This window comes from Triticum urartu, chromosome 5A (genome assembly GCF_056163025.1).
Source record: "Triticum urartu cultivar PI428250 chromosome 5A, HENAU_Tu73, whole genome shotgun sequence".
Lineage (NCBI taxonomy): Eukaryota > Viridiplantae > Streptophyta > Magnoliopsida > Poales > Poaceae > Triticum > Triticum urartu.
In genome coordinates, this window is record NC_141877.1 from 41,128,323 (window position 1) to 41,144,595 (window position 16,273).

The 16,273-nt window shown below is 45.2% G+C and overlaps 1 long non-coding RNA gene across 1 annotated transcript; it reads left to right on the top strand.

Moving 5' to 3' along the window:
* Window positions 1-1,954: 1,954 nt before the first annotated feature.
* On the top strand, window positions 1,955-2,470 carry LOC147967828 (uncharacterized). Its single transcript, XR_015603200.1, has 3 exons — window positions 1,955-2,024; window positions 2,106-2,307; window positions 2,410-2,470. It is a non-coding gene; the product is annotated as an uncharacterized LOC147967828 (long non-coding RNA).
* Window positions 2,471-16,273: the final 13,803 nt, after the last annotated feature.

The window sequence follows — 16,273 nt, forward strand, 5'->3', positions numbered from 1 at the left end:
CGGACAGCCCGAGGATGTGTAGATTGGGTACGTTGTTCATGCTCTACCCCGTTCCGAGACAGGATTTCGGCGGCGCCTCCCTGTTGTTCTCCGGATGCACATTCTCTTGGCATTTTGCCGAGACGTGTATTTGGAGAACAGGGGGGAGGTGCTGCCGAAATATTGTCTCGGAATGGGGTAGAGCGTGGACAACGTACTCAATCTACACATTCTCGGGTGGGATTAGGACCCATCTTTACCTATTAGAGATGTAGGTGGATTAAATGTTGTTTCTCGTCAACCTTGTAAAAATAAAATATTGATGTGAGTAATTTAAATGAATCCTTAATTTTGTTGTGTGGCTTCCAAAAGAGCAGAGATGGCAGATAATCAGTGCATGTATAGTGGGTTTTTCCGTCGGAATCAAGTAACAACAGAGTGGGTCGAGAAAACTGATGTGTTTTTGAAAGAGATATTTCGTAGTCCAATGAGGATGGTGCCAGAATGCCCGTGTGCCAGATGTAAGAGGCGTATCCGCAGAGATAAGAGTGAGATGACTAAGCACCTTCGCATGCATGGATTTATGCCCAACTTTAATATGCCGATAAAATTTGCCCAGTGGGACCGTGGTAGAGAGGATGTGATACGACAACGCGTCGCTGGTTATGAGGACGATGGGGTTAGAGACATGCTAGATGATGTCTTTGCTGCACAGCCGACACCTCCGTCACATTCAGCGAATGAACCGGAGGAGCCGGAGGAAACCGCAAAGGCCTTCCTGGAAATCTTGGCCTCGTCAAAGAAACCTCTCTATGAGGGTGCCAAGCTGTCTGTGTTGGATGCCATCTCGCAACTGATGGCAGTCAAGGCTGAGTACGGCTGTAGCCGAGGATGCTTCGAAGCATTTCTGGGAGTATGGGCTAACAGCCTGCCTGAGGGCCATGAACTGCCGAAAACCATGTACGGTACGAAGAAAATCATGAAGGCGCTCTAGATGGACTATGAGAAAATACATGTTTGTCCAAAGAATTGCCTTTTGTTTAGGCATGAGTATGTGGATGACAAGTATATTATCTGGCTTACCCATGCTAGAAAGAGTACCTAAAGGGTTGGGAAGTTGTGTTCAAGGTGTCGCCGCATGGTAAGCTACCGGACCCGAACGATGATGATTACTACAACATAAACCCCATGACATAATGACGACGACGCATGGATTGATGGTGAGGCAGTTGTGAATCAAAGAGACATAATTATGCTTGAAAAGTTAAATGAAGACGCTGACGATGAGGAAGAGCCTCCACCTCCGTCAGACAACGAAGAAGATATGCGTGATAGTGATGATGAGACCGGTCCACAAATAGATTACAATAGTGATGATTCATATGGGTTCTAGAAAATGTAAGTTCTTTTAATGATCATTACAATAGTATGCTTAATGTGCTCTTCTGGTATTAATGTTTTTCCTGTATGCTTGTTTAATTGATATCCTTACTAATTGTTTATTCTCTTCTCAATGCAGGTTTGCTAATCATGGGCAAGTCCAGCGGCGCTAGTTTCCTCAGTAAATTTAAAGGACTTACTCGGAGTGGACGAGCCCAAAAGGATCCCTCCCGACTACGCGAGGATGACACCTCACAGGGAGGTGGAGGGGTCGGGGGAGGAGACCCTAGAGGAGGCGGTGGGGGGAGAGCCCCTAGAGGAGGAGGAGGTGGGGGGAGAGGCAACCGGGGCAAAAAACTCCGGGCCATGTCTGAAATAGGAGGGTCTTCTTCGATGCCCTCCTATACAGAGGCACCTTCTGAGTCTGAGGAGGAGGAGTATGTTCCTGATGGCGAGGAGGAGGAGGCCGAGGAGGAGGGTGAGGAGGAGGAGGCCGAGGAGGAGGGTGAGGAGGAGGGCGAGGAGGGTGGAGGGGAGGTTGATCCCGCGTTGTGGGGTGACTTTCCACCGGGTTCTTCGCAGGGGTGGCTGCGTTGTAATGCCGGACTACCTACACCACCTTCTATCGAGGAGCACAAGTGGCTCATTGAACCTGTGGGGACAGAGTAAGTGCCTCTCAATCATATTTTCAACACATGACAACATTTTCTTATTGTACACATGGTAATCATTTGATTCTTTTGCAGAAACTGGATCCTTCACGGAAAGGGCCGTAAACCGAACGGCCTTATCACTGTCCTGTTGAAGGAGTTTTGGCCTGGCCTATTCTGCCCGCGGCCAGACAGGGACCCGCAGCAGCGGGTTTTGGCCACGAGCTGGGCCCACTACGAGGCTTGCAGCAACGCGGAGTACGGGACGACCGCTAAGGCCGTGATCACCAAATTTTGGGTAAGTTCTCTTCTGAATCACTTATCTTCAGTTTCGTTCATAGTTTAACATTGAATCACTCAACTCATGCCTTGTTTGCTTCTGGTTTATGCATGATTGCAGCAACTCTATAGAGTTCTTGACGAGCACAAGGCCAGAGCCGACGTGGTCTTGCTTGCGGCTGTGAAGAAGAAAGCTCGTCAGTTGCAGTACGAGGTGCGCTGGGTTGCCGTCTCGCAGTACTACCACTACTACCTGCACCAAAAGATGACCAAAACTCAAGCGCAGAAGCTACGACTTACCTTGAGCAAGGAGCAGTTCATGATGGTAACTATTACTAACTTTTCATTGTTTCAAGCAGTCAACTATATGTTTCGTGCTCACATGTCATGCTTCCAAAATTTGCATAGGTTGTTCCTCGTTGGTGCTATGGAAGGCATGACGGATGGGCGAGTTTGGTGGATAGGTGGCTCTGCGCCGATGCAGAGTTTGCCGCCAAGAGCATCAAGGCCCGGGCTAACCATGGAGACGACGGGACACACGGCCAAGGAAACAGGAACCACTGGGGCTTCAAGGCCATGAAAGTATATCTATGTGCATGATGCATTTTTGTTCTTCTTTACGTCATGTTCTTATGTATGGCTGACTTCTATTTGACGTTGTAGGAGGACAAGTTGAAGAGGCCGCTCTCAGACATGGAGTCGTGGAAGCTGGCCCGCGAGCGGAGTCATCGCAAGGAGGGCGAGAGCCAGTACTACGGCAAGACCGAGGAGCACCTGGGGTCTTACATTCATCACTATCAGGAGTTACATCCGGATGTTCCTGTTGCTGAGGTCGCCCACTCTCAGATCGACGACACGGTGGTGGTGGCCATCCAGGGGAAGAAGAATGGCCGGTATCCGTGTTTCGATGGCTTGATCACTCCTTCGATCTCATACACACAGCTTCGGGCTACCAACCAGAGCCAGTTAGAGAGTACGGGGCGTTCACAGACTCCCTTAGCCCGCCAGCATGCTGTAAGTACTTCCTCTTTATCTTTTTCTATCTTGCATTCTCAGTTTATTTTCAGCATTGCTCACTTAGAAACAACCTAAATTATGTAGGCATATAAGGAGTTTGTCCAGCATAGGAATCTCGAGGTGCGGGAGTACTTGAAACGAGTGAAGGCAAACGATGATTACAACCGTCAGATGATGACGGCTACTTTTGCCCTCTTAAAACCAAGCTAAATTTTTGCACTTTCATTCCTTCTGATCTTCTAGTTTGCTTGTTTAACTAACATTCAGGCTATGTTGGCGTCTTGGACTAACCGCACGGATCCACCACAAATGGGACCCCCACCACCACCTGCGGGAGAACCCCCACACGTGCCCACGTTCGTTGAATGGGTGGCACTAGGCAGTGATGGTCCGGTTAGTACATTTTCCTAACTACTGGCAAACTAGTTCTCGTTCATGAAACACTATCATATCATATTTACCGTTAGAATCTTTTTGAAACATTTAGGCGACCGGTGGCTCGACTCCTGCTCCGTCGACCCCAGTCACTCCGATCTGGCAGAGTGGTGGTGGTCGTGATGGCGATTTTGGCGGAGGTGGTGGTGGTGGTTTTGGCGGAGGTGGTGCTTTTGGCGGAGGTGGTGGTTTTGGCGGAGGTGCTCTTGCTTGATGATTCCGTACATGTGGCCATCGTGCCATGCCTTTCATATTCCTACTTTTATCATGTTTCATGTCTTGCACTACTTTTATGTTCATGAACTTCCGTCGGTGATGATCTTTAGATGATGTGATGAACTTGAGTATGTTTAGATGATGATGGTGAACTTGAGTATGTTTAGATGAACTTGAGTATGTTTACATGATGAATTGTCATATTTTTGCATAATTTCATATTGTTCTGTTTTGAAATGCTGTCAAATGAATTGGAAAAGAGAAAACAGGGGGAAAAAAACTATGCCTACGGCAAAGCCGTCGGCATATATACGCCCAGGAGTTACCAGGGCTTGCCACGTGGCACATCTATGCCTACAGCAAAGCCGTAGGCATATATCAAAATCTATGCCGACGGCTTTGCCGTAGGCATAGCCCTGCTGCCAGGATAACCCAGCAGCTGCCACGTGGCAGAGATATGCCGACGGCAAAGACTCATCTATGCCTACGGCTTTGCTGTAGGGATAGCCCTGCGACGTGGCATTGCGTGATTCGTCAGCGCTTTTGACGGCGCCGTCCGTTGCCGTCAGATGAAAAACACTGCCGACAGCTATACTGTGCCGACGGCTGACGGCAGGCCGTCGGCATAGGCCCCTATGCCGACGGCTATACTATGCCGACGGTCTGACAAACTACGCTGACGACATCTACGCCGACGGGTCTATGCCGACGGCAGCCGTAGGCATAGATCTATGCCGACGGCCTAGGGGCCTATGCCGACGGCCCGTGGCCGTAGGCATAGCCCGCGAGTCCGGTAGTGTCGCTATCTATGTTTAAGTTTTGACTGATGCTGACTCACATTTTCTTTCTACAGTTGTGATATTATTCAAGTGTACATACATTGATCCTTTACATGGAACTTGTCATCTTTGTTTGCCAGATGATCAGTCATTTGACGTATATGAGAAACTTGAAGGGAAGCATAAGGCAATCCATCATTAACTTTTAGTTTTATTTCAAGTTGTTGGAATCAATCTTGAGAACATCTTTCTATTATAGATACTTTATTACTGCTTTGAAGTCTTGTAATCTGTTTAACATTACGCACTACAGAAATAGTGAGGTTATGACACCATGGTGATAGATATTGGGTATTGGAGAGGGGAAGATTGAAAGAGATGGTGATATAAGGACAGAGGGGAAGTGGGAGAGGAAGAAAGTTGGTATGACGATTATAATCAGGTTAGTACCTCAGAATTTTATTCACTGATGTTTTCTTTGCGGTAGAAAAAATGGTTTTAAAAGGTTCATGATTTTGGCAAAACTGTAGGATGCATGTGTGGTCCTTCACATCAACAGATAGGATAGGGTACCCAATATGAAATGGACAACGAAGCATCATTTATTTGTCTTCCATATTGTTAACTATGGCACACATGGCCTACTCTGCAGAATATCAAGTTTGACGATGATGATTATTGGAACCAAGAGGAGGAAGCACAGAAGTTTCCATTTGATGTTCTATTCATATGACTGCTACTATAGCAAATATGTAAAGCCTGGATTGGTTTACTTATAGTTTTTGGTAATTGATTTTTAATTTGTCGCGTCTCGGTATGTCAGTAGATAATCAGTGACCAGTGTTGGCAACGGTGCATTGATCCTATTTAGTTGTGGTTCTGTATGCCTCCTCTTGCTGGAGCTTACACCCAAAAAAATGTTAGTTGTGGGATTCTATATCTTCTTGCAAGTAAGTGTTGAAGCTCTGCAGCATTTATTTTTGTAGAGATCAATTAGCAAGTGTGCATTGCTCTCTTATTGTTGGGGGCTGGGGGAAACCAATCAACAGGTGAGTTAGATCCTTTTTAGTGCCATTCCACCATTTTACGGCAGAGACAAGTAGCAAAACTCATGGCATTGTTGTTTGTTAACTGAATCGTGCATTTTTTGGTTAATATTTGTACGTACTAACAATTGCACGGATATATTTATTTCTGCAGTCCTAATGTAAGAATTGAAGCAATAGCCCCTTTCATGTTCTACTTTTTGCCTTTTCAAATATCACATATTCTATCAGCGTACATATATATATGCAAAGTGTGGTTATTACAATTATTACAGGTTGTTTGGTTATTAGCTAGCAATCTGTGGTAGTAATTATGTAAATTATTAACCAATCTTGTCTGGTCGTAGGGTTCCTAATCGACGTTATCATCTTATTCTGTGGCCTCTGCTTACTTTCACCCTAAGCGATCTTCAAAATTTATTCCAGTATTGCAGAGCCTCTTATATTGTTCTTCTTTTGGGCATAGACAAGGATTCACAATGAATACTATTATGTGGAGTACATGTCTGTAGTTAGCATGGATCGTCTGATTAGTAGACAAAAGTTCAAGTTTCAGTGTAAATTTCCTAAGTGTCTCATGATTATTGATGATTGGTTTCCAAAGGGCACCACATTGTTTTACTAAGAGGATTATCTTAATATAGAGAACCTTTTTTTCAAAGGAGCGACTAAGCCAAATGAAAATTCCATGAACGAATAAAAAGGGTGGAAACTGTCAACCTTATTTCTCCAGGGGATGGAGTGGAGATTGGGAAACATAGCTAGATGGGAGAAATGATAAATTGTTCTATAATAATGTCTTATACCGTATCTGCGGGGTAAATATATGTACATGTATCAGAACATGGTATGGTTTATGAATATAAATAAATTACATTAAACAAACATTCTTATGTTGTTGGCTAATTTTTTTGTTTGTGTGATCCTTGCTTGGTTTTTTGACGTGGCGAAAATTCTACAGCCGATGAGGATCTGATTTAATTCTGATATGTCGAGCTTCTGATGGTTCACTATGTAAGCTTGTTTGGTGATTCCTAAATCCATGCTAAAATTACATGCGAGCGTGGTACTGTTATTTTTTTCTTTATATCCTGTAACCTGATGATCTACAAGTGTACAAAGCGCATAAGATGTTTTGGAACTAAGCGCCTGTTGGGATCCTCTCCTGCTCCACGTGTGGAGGGGTGCCAAATGGTTTGGGCCTGCTTTGCGGAGCCCAATCCTCCCGTAGTGTAATTTCGCGGAGGTGCGGAAGCGTATCTCCTCCAAACGAAGAAGCTGGAGTTTCTTGAATTTATGGGAGTGGTGCACCTAACATTTTGATATGAAGAAAACTTCCTGAGCGAACCAGCAACTTCGCGACCCCAGCTCGCGTGCAAAGCTGGCTGGCCGAGAAGTTGGCCTGTTTGGGAAGCCAGAGAGCTTCCGAGCGAGGACTAAGCATAATGTCATATTTGTGGCAATGTAGTTAGAAGCAACATAACACACACAAAAATTTGACTTGTGTGTTGAACACATGCTCGTGGGTTACAAGATATTTCATAACTATATAAAAATTACAAGATTTGTTTATAACTAGATAAATACCGACAACTCAAAAAATCATCTCTATGCTTAAATTTATTTCTGTTGCATTGTGCCGGTATTTCTTGGGTGGCCAATATTTCTAATTGCTAAACGAGATTTAATAAGGAAACCGTGGTAGACTTTTTTAGTGACTCGTGATGATAAGTATGTCGTATGGAGAAGAAAATATAAGCCAATATTTTATGGGATGCGTGCGCTAAGCAGAGAGGTTGTTAGGGCTACCAAAAGACGACGACCCTCTCTTGAGCTGATGATGAGGGAGAGCACGGGGTGATTGTGCGTTCAATGATGGTGGTGAGACAACCAGCAAGGTTGAGTCGGCAGTGGAGATCAATAATGATGGTGAACGACGCGTAAGTTTGTTGTCCCATAGCAACGCACGGGTACTTAACTAGTTATTTTATTTTAATTTTAATTTTTTTAATTTAATAATAAAGCAAAGGATTGAGGATCACCGTTGCGGTAGTTTTTAAAAAAGCCCTTGCTGTTTTTTGTATTCAACCCACAGTCCCTACGTAAGTGGATCTGCAAAAACGTTTTGATTTTGCAAACTAACCCCTGCATTTTGCGCTCCTTTCTTCATCTTATCCACCGGCTGGAAGGGGCGCATGCCCACCGACTGCACCCGCCGCGGGGACGCCGCGGCCGCCATGGCAACCTTCGACGCGGCCGTCTCCGGCCCGGACGCGGCGCCCGACCTCTGCCTCGCCGCGCACCAGAGCAACCAGCTCCTCCACCTGATCGCCTCTGCGGACGGCGCCGTCTTACCCGTCCACCCGGCCGCCGCCGCGCGCCGCGTGTTCGCTGGCATGCTGGAGGCCAGGGCGCCCCCGTCCGAGGCCATCATCACCTCGCTCGCCTGCATCGTCGCTGCAGACGCCGAGGGCGCCAACGAAGCCTTCAGGCTCGTCTCCTCCATGCGGCAGAAGTACGGCCTCGCGTCGCGCCTTCGGTCTTACAGCCTCGTGCTTGCCGCGTTCCGGCGCGCCGGGGAGGCTGGCAAGGCCTACGCGGTCGAGGCCCACATGGCGGCCTCCACTGCATCACCGGAAGAGCCCGAGCTCGCCCTGCTCCTTGAGCTCAGCGCGAAGGCCAGGGACGCAGACAAGGTGTTTGAGTATATGCACAAGCTGCGGTGAGCTGTCGGCTGTGTGAAAGAGGAGATCGCCAGGGGGGTGGTTCCGAAACAAGAAGGTGGCAACTGCTGGTAAGGCTAGTGACTCTCGACCGCCGCAGGACGCTGGCCCTATCCCACGCCGCCGTCGGCTTCCTGGACGCTGCATTGGAGGCCCTCGCGGCCGCTAGGAGCCAGGACGCGTTCCTCCACAAAACCTTTATTTGGAGCTTCGACGATGCAGGCCTCCATGCTGGGCCGAGGAGGAGAAGAAGGGGGGCACGTCGGAGGTGCCGATCGAGTGCGCCGTCGAGGACGTTGATGACGGCAGTACGACGAGGCCGGGGAGGAGATCATGGTTGATGCTTTACCGCCTGAAGTTGTTGACCTGGAACAAGCGGGTAAGGTGGATGTGAGAGCGGAGGCGCACGCCATGGTGCAGGATGTCGTGGTGTCCGAAGCACCTGAGGTGCCGGAACCAGAGGTGAAGAGCGGGGAGGTGGTGGTCCGGGACACAACCAAGGTGCATCCTGCGCATCAACCAGAGACAAAGGCCGATGAGGTGCCGGTCGGGGATACGGACACGGCTATTGTGGTGCAGGAACCGGAAGCAAAGGGTGAGGGTGTCACGGTCTCGTGAGGCAGCTGGTGCGCAGACTACAGAGGTACATAATGTTTCTGCTTGTTTACCATCCATCCCCAACATTTTGAAGCTGCGATGTCTCATTAGGCGGGCTACTTTTGTTGCTGGTGGTACGGGGGCAGGCAGTGGCGGTGGCTGCTGCTTAGATATCTTTGCTGGTTCAGAGAGATAGATGGAGGAGAGTTTGTTTTGTGCTTATGATCGTGTTTGATAATGCCTGTTCAATGAGAGTGCCATTCGGTCAATTGTTTGTATGAATTCTGTAAAAAAGTTGTGTTACTATGAGTAAACAAAATCTTGTATGCCGCACCTTTGAGTTTGAGATGCAGATTTGTATGCCCTGTGAATAACTTAAAAAATTTGATGCAAATGGGGAACTTGTATCATTTGTTAGGTATAAATGGCAGGAGCACAGCCTATTCAGTAAATACAAACTATCCGCATCTCATGTTCGACGGGACATCTTAAAGGCTTTGTATTTCTAGCGCTGTCTGCTCATAATTCACCACCCTTCTTGATGATGTTTCTGCTTGTTTACCATCCATCCCCAACATTTTGAAGCTGCGATGTCTCATTAGGCGGGCTACTTTTGTTGCTGGTGGTACGGGGGCAGGCAGTGGCAGTGGCTGCTGCTTAGATATCTTTGCTGGTTCAAAGAGATAGATGGAGGTGAGTTTGTTCTGTGCTTATGATCGTGTTTGATAATGCCTGTTCAATGAGAGTGCCATTCGGTCAATTGTTTGTATGAATTCTGTAAAAAAGTTGTGTTACTGTGAGTAAACAAAATCTTGTATGCCGCACCTTTGAGTTTGAGATGCAGATTTGTATGCCCTGTGAATAACTTAAAAATTTTGATGCAACTGGGGAACTTGTATCATTTGTTAGGTATAAATGGCAGGAGCACAGCCTATTCAATAAATACAAACTATCCGCATCTCATGTTCGACGGGACATCTTAAAGGCTTTGTATTTCTAGCGCTGTCTGCTCATAATTCACCACCCTTCTTGATGATGTTTCTGCTTGTTTACCATCCATCCCCAACATTTTGAAGCTGCGATGTCTCATTAGGCGGGCTACTTTTGTTGCTGGTGGTACGGGGGCAGGCAGTGGCAGTGGCTGCTGCTTAGATATCTTTGCTGGTTCAAAGAGATAGATGGAGGTGAGTTTGTTCTGTGCTTATGATCGTGTTTGATAATGCCTGTTCAATGAGAGTGCCATTCGGTCAATTGTTTGTATGAATTCTGTAAAAAAGTTGTGTTACTGTGAGTAAACAAAATCTTGTATGACGCACCTGTGAGTAAACAAAGTCTTGAATTGTTTTTGTAGGATTAAATATAGCAGCACTTTTGCTTTTATCATTTCATCTTAAAGTATTCACACTGCTGGCACCATATGTGTACAACTGAAAACATATTTTACCAAGTTAAGAGAAAATGATGCCAGGAGGCGTCAGCAGCAGCGGTGGCTCGGAGCACAGGCAAGGGCGTTTTAGAGACACATTGGTATTTTTTGATAGAGACTACTGGTAGTTTAGAATGATTTCACCGTCGAGGCAATCCTTACACATTCATCAATATTTAATAACAACAGTGAATTTATCTCTATATATCTGCCTTCTTATCTTTTGGGGGATTGGACTTGCTCTGTATGATATTACATGGCTTGAATGAACTGTAGATTTCGTAAATCAGTAGTGTTGCTATGATTTTTCACTGCCACATGTTTTAACTTAATTATTGGAATCGGGAGCCCTCTCGAATTACTTATGCCTCTGGTGATTTGAGAGCTAATATTCTGTTTCTCCAAATACCAGTATGATGATTGCATTAAGGATTGTGATACGGCTTTTGAGAGGGGAAGGGAACTTCATGCTGACTGTGCTGACTTCAAGATGGTCTCAACTCTCAAGGGCACTGACAAGGAAAGCAACTGCTCTTGCCAAACTTGCCAAGTCTTCCAAAGACTACGATGTTGCCACTGAGACTTTCCAGAAGGCTCTAACTGAGCATCAAACCCAGATACCCTGAAAATACTAAATGATGCTGAACGAGCAAACAAGGAGCTCGAGCAACAAGAGTATTATGATCCATAAAAAGCTGATGAGGAGCGAGAGAAAGGTAAGCTGCGTGAATTATACTGTTAACACTGCTTTTCCGCCCCTAATAGTCTAGGGCAGTTAATGATGAGGTTCTCTGTTCTTGCTACTGCCCTGCAGGTAATGAGTTCCCTAAGCAGCAAAAATACCCAGAAGCAGTGAAGCATTACACTGAAGCGCTCAGGAGAAACCTGAAGGATCCGAAGGTAATTCCTTGATGTTTTATGTTACTCAATTGCTTGAGCAAAACAATTATTTGAAACCATTTCACAGTTGTATTGGGAAGAATTTTTTTTACATCTGACGGGAACCCGCATAAGATTAACCAATAATGCGGAGAACATACCAAACTGTGTATATATACGCCTTTTGAATTAGCCTGTCGATGACGACTGGTGCATCAGGTGCTTCTGCAGTATAGATTTGTCCTGTAGTGGGTTTGGTATAACTGCTAAGTTGTTGTTTGCGTGGATTGTATATTTCAGGTATACAGCAACAGGGCTGCCTGTTACACCAAGCTGGGTGCCATGCCTGAAGGGATGCCGAGAAGTGCATCGAGCTAGATCCTACATTCTCCAAGGGAAATGCACAATCCGGTTTTTCATGAAAGAGTATGACAAAGCAATGGAAACTTATCAGGAAGGCCTAAAGCATGATCCGAGTAACTAGGAGCTGCTTGATGGTGTCAAGAGGTAAATAGCACTGAAAGAGATTGTCAATCAGTCACTGGTTTCTCATCTTAGATTCCACCAAGCAGCTCCTAACCGTTGCTGTCCATTCTCAGATGTGTTCAGCAGATCAACAAGGCGAACAGAGGGAAACTTTACCCCAGAGGAACTGAAAGAGAGACAGGGCAAAGCTATGCAGGACCCTGAAATCCAAAACATCCTAACGGACCCTATTATGCGGCAGGTAAGTTCATCATCAGATGTCTGTTTACTCCTCTTTCTTGAGCCAGAGGTTGGTTTGGCGAACGGTGCGATGACATTGAGGTGTTTGTTGTCTGCAGGTGTTGATTGATTTCCAGGAGAATCCAAGGGCTGCTCAGGACGTCTCGGGAGCACGAACGCAACGGCGGTCGGGCTTGGGCATCGTTGGGTTCAGTGATTGGAGACGTGGCCGTTCGTCCCTGACGGATCTCCGCCGCCACGGCCTGAGAGAGCCTAGAGAAGGGAGGGTACGGACGAGCACCTATAGGACGACCTGCCATCATGGCCAGCGCTTGTAGACTCCGACAACATTCATGTGGTCATAGTGGAATCCTCCCGTCGTCTCACGCCGTGTATATTCAGACTTATTTGCGTGCGCTGTAGGTTGTATGAACATGGAGGTGCAGTCACCCGAGGTGCAGAAGCTCCATCACCTACCTCTACCTCCTCCACTACGCTGACAAGTAAGCTAAGCCCCATCATCTACATTGCTTCCTCCCTGCCTGTGATTTATTACTTCGAGCTTGCTGTTCTTTTGTCATATATACAAACCTATCTATGCTTAAGTGTGGTCATTAGGTTATGGAACAGGAGAAACAAAGTGTTCTTTAGCAGATCCAAACCTGTCCATTTTAGAATTGGACCAAGAATTACTTGTGTTGCCTGTTTGATATGTATAACCATAATTTTTTTGGATGTCATAGAAAAATCATGCTACATCATAATTTTTAATCTTTGTAAACAAGTTAAACTTGGAATAAGATCCTGAAAGTAATAGAGCGCTTCTTGAATGCATGGAAACAAAAAAAGTTAGATATCTCAGAGTCAATATGTCATATATTCTGAAAGTGGTGCACATGGATATGTATATATTCTTGGTTAGTTTTTGTCCTGTTTTTGTTGTATATATGCTCTAAGAGTCCAAAAGAAGATGAGGTAGCGCTACTTGATTTCCTGTCAAATTTCAGTAACAGTCAAGCAATAATGCAATATTGGCCTTTTCTTTTTCCTGTATTACGTAGTGACCATGGAGTCAAAGCTCATGTCGATGGTCAATTACTGACAGTTGCACTTATATAGAGCACACTGATATAATATCTGCACATATATTCTGGAAGAAGCCTATAGGAGTGGATGAGCAAATAACACATCATATTCGAATAATATTGAATGTGTTCCATCTGTTCACCTAAATTAATTTTGTATTCTGCTCTACAATGTTAATTGCAGAACAAAAGACTAGCGATGGTGCAAATAGAAGATAGGTTTACTGGAGGGGGAGGGGGGAGGTTTGAAATAGCAAAAAAATTAATGCTATAACGCCAAAATAAAGTCGAGAAGGCCATATAGGTGCATGAATATCCATATGTTAGATACCATGATGTTGAATCACTCGAATATGCCCGTTGCAACGTACGGGCACCTTTACCATATATAATAACTACGAGTACAGTACATGAAAAGCAATTAGTGGATAACATTCCAGTTGAGAAGATGCTAATTCATGATACATTGGTTGATATTTTCTGCACCCCAACTCAGTTCACCGGGTTTGACTGATTCCTCACACTTGGTAAACATGCAAATAAACCTTCCACCATTAGGTGTGAAGAACATCTGTATATGCAGGGATTTGCTGGGAAAAACTATCTTCGGAACAAGTGGGCCAATGCAAATTTTAAGAGAGCTGAAGAGACGCATAGAGCAAGAGAAAGGAGAAATACTTCCACTCTTGAGAATCTACATCAAAGAATTAGAATGGGACAGTAACTAAGTATGCATGTGATATGTGATTCAATTGAAAATAGTGTTATATGTACATCTTAGGGAGGTTAAGATTGGCTCATGATGTGTATGTTGATGTCCATCTTTATATCTGAGAATTAAGGGATCTATTCTTTTAACCAGGAAGCAATTTAAGTAGCAAGTTCGTTTCTCGTTGGTTAGTTGTATCACTGTCTCCCAACGCTAACACTACTTGACAGCCAGCCATGACCATTGATTTAATTTCAATTTTTTTTAGTTTCCTACTATTTTTCTAGCTAAGTGAAATATCTTTGAAGCTATGAAACTTACCTACGCCCATGACTTGACTCTTGGTTGCGAATTCTAAATGAAGTACAAGCAGCCAATCTTTTTGAATGAATTTGCTGATGGTTTGAATGGTTATTCTTCACTATGGATGCATGGCAGTTCTTGGGTTTGAGCCTTAGGCATGCAACAATGAGATCTAATTGCATTGTTTGTTAACTATTTAAACCAAAATCATTCATCAATTTTGATTGGAAATCTTATCCCAATACTTTTGATACTGTACTTCGATTTTGATAACAAAAATTGTTTCAAATTGGCATGTGGAAAATAAAGTAAGAGCATATCCATGTTTACTTATTAGTTTGTTTTCTGAGAATGGTACAGGATTTACAGACTGAAAAAGCATTTATTGTTTGAAAATTATTTTAAACCAAAATCGTTTGAAATGTTTGTTATGATATGGCTGTTTGACTGATTGCAATGTTGTTTTAGTGGTAATTTTTTCCAACTTCTAAGCATATATTTATTTTTTGTACACCCGGTGCAACGCACGGGCCTTTTTGTTTGCTAGTCTTTTCTTTACCTCTTTACCTACACGCATTGCTTCCGTCCGATTCACCGTCACTTTTCATTAATAAAGTTGCAAATATTTACCCACCACTGTCATCCTTAGGTGGAAAAAACGTTTCGCTAATGATCTGAAAAAAAACATAAAAAAGATCAAAAAGAGAAAGAGCTAACCGACCCAATCCTTCTTCCCCCGATGCGGACGACCCACCTCCCTGCGCCGCCGATGTCAGCCGCCACCCCCAGGGGGAATCAGCTCAGATGGCATCCGTGAGTGCAGTGCGTCGTGGCTCTGGCTGCGGAGGAAGAGAGCGGAAGAGATGGCGATGGTGCCCTGCGGCCTGCGCCGCTCGAAGGTCGTTTAGGGAATTGCTCAAGGTGCTCGAGGCCGACATCCAGCATGCCGGCGTTCTTAACATCGTGTCTCCGGACTATGATGGGCGTATCTGCAGATATTGATTTCCTACAGCCCGAAGCACACTTCTTCCTCTTCCTCCGCTCAGTGAACCGTCTGCAGCCTCAGCAGTGCACTCGACCTCCTCGGATCCTCGGCTACAAGGCTCAGTCTTTGCATTTGTGTGGTTTGATTCAAGACTTCGTGGCATATTGTGGTCACTACACTTGTGTTCTTGTGGGAATTGTGCAGCTTTATGTTACAGTTTGGACCTATGATACTGACGCCCATTGTCTGTCTATAGATGTTACATTTTCTCCCCTCGTTCGACTGCAACAAGGGGTGCTACGAGCAGAGGGCAGTCTGCTCAGAGTTAGTAGCGAGCAAGAGGTCGGTCTCTGAGATTGATGCTGACATAGACGAGGAGTGGGAGGTCTGCGTGGAGTTAAAAAACAGCAGGGGTTGTGCCGGTTGTGCCGCCCAACTTCAGCCATGATATGTGCATCAAGTGCTACCGTCAATGGTGAGAACAAGAACCTGATCCCCTCACCTTTTTATTTTTCTTTCATGTTTAACCATAGCAACCATGTTTGGTGTTTAGTTTAATGCCATCTTCAGAGCTAGCTTAGTCGATACTAAATGTTAGTACGTGTTATTAAGTGCGTCACCAGTCACCACCGGAGCCTCTTTGTTCAGATGTCTATGTCATATAAGTAAGTTGGTGTGAGCATCATTTATGGAAAAATATGCAGCAACCTCTGTATCTGCTTACCAGTTTTGTGCTTGGTTCTTACGAGGTCTGACTTTCACTACATACATGTAAGTATTAGAGATTTATATGGCAAGTTCACCACATACATGTAAGTGAACTTAATGAGGTTTTAAGCTGCAAAATTAAGTTGCAGTTAGATTCTGTTGAGTAAATAGCACTGGCGGTCTATGAACTTGCACCGCGGGTGCACTTTAGTCACACAACTTGCAAACCGGAAGAACCCGTCAAGAACTTGCATTGCGGGTGCAATCAAGTCACACGTGCCAGCTGAACCGCGCCGACGCCCGGTTTTCTCTGATTTCAGGTCACGCGCGTCGCACGTGACGGCCGCTTTTTTGCAGATAGCCCCCTGAAGT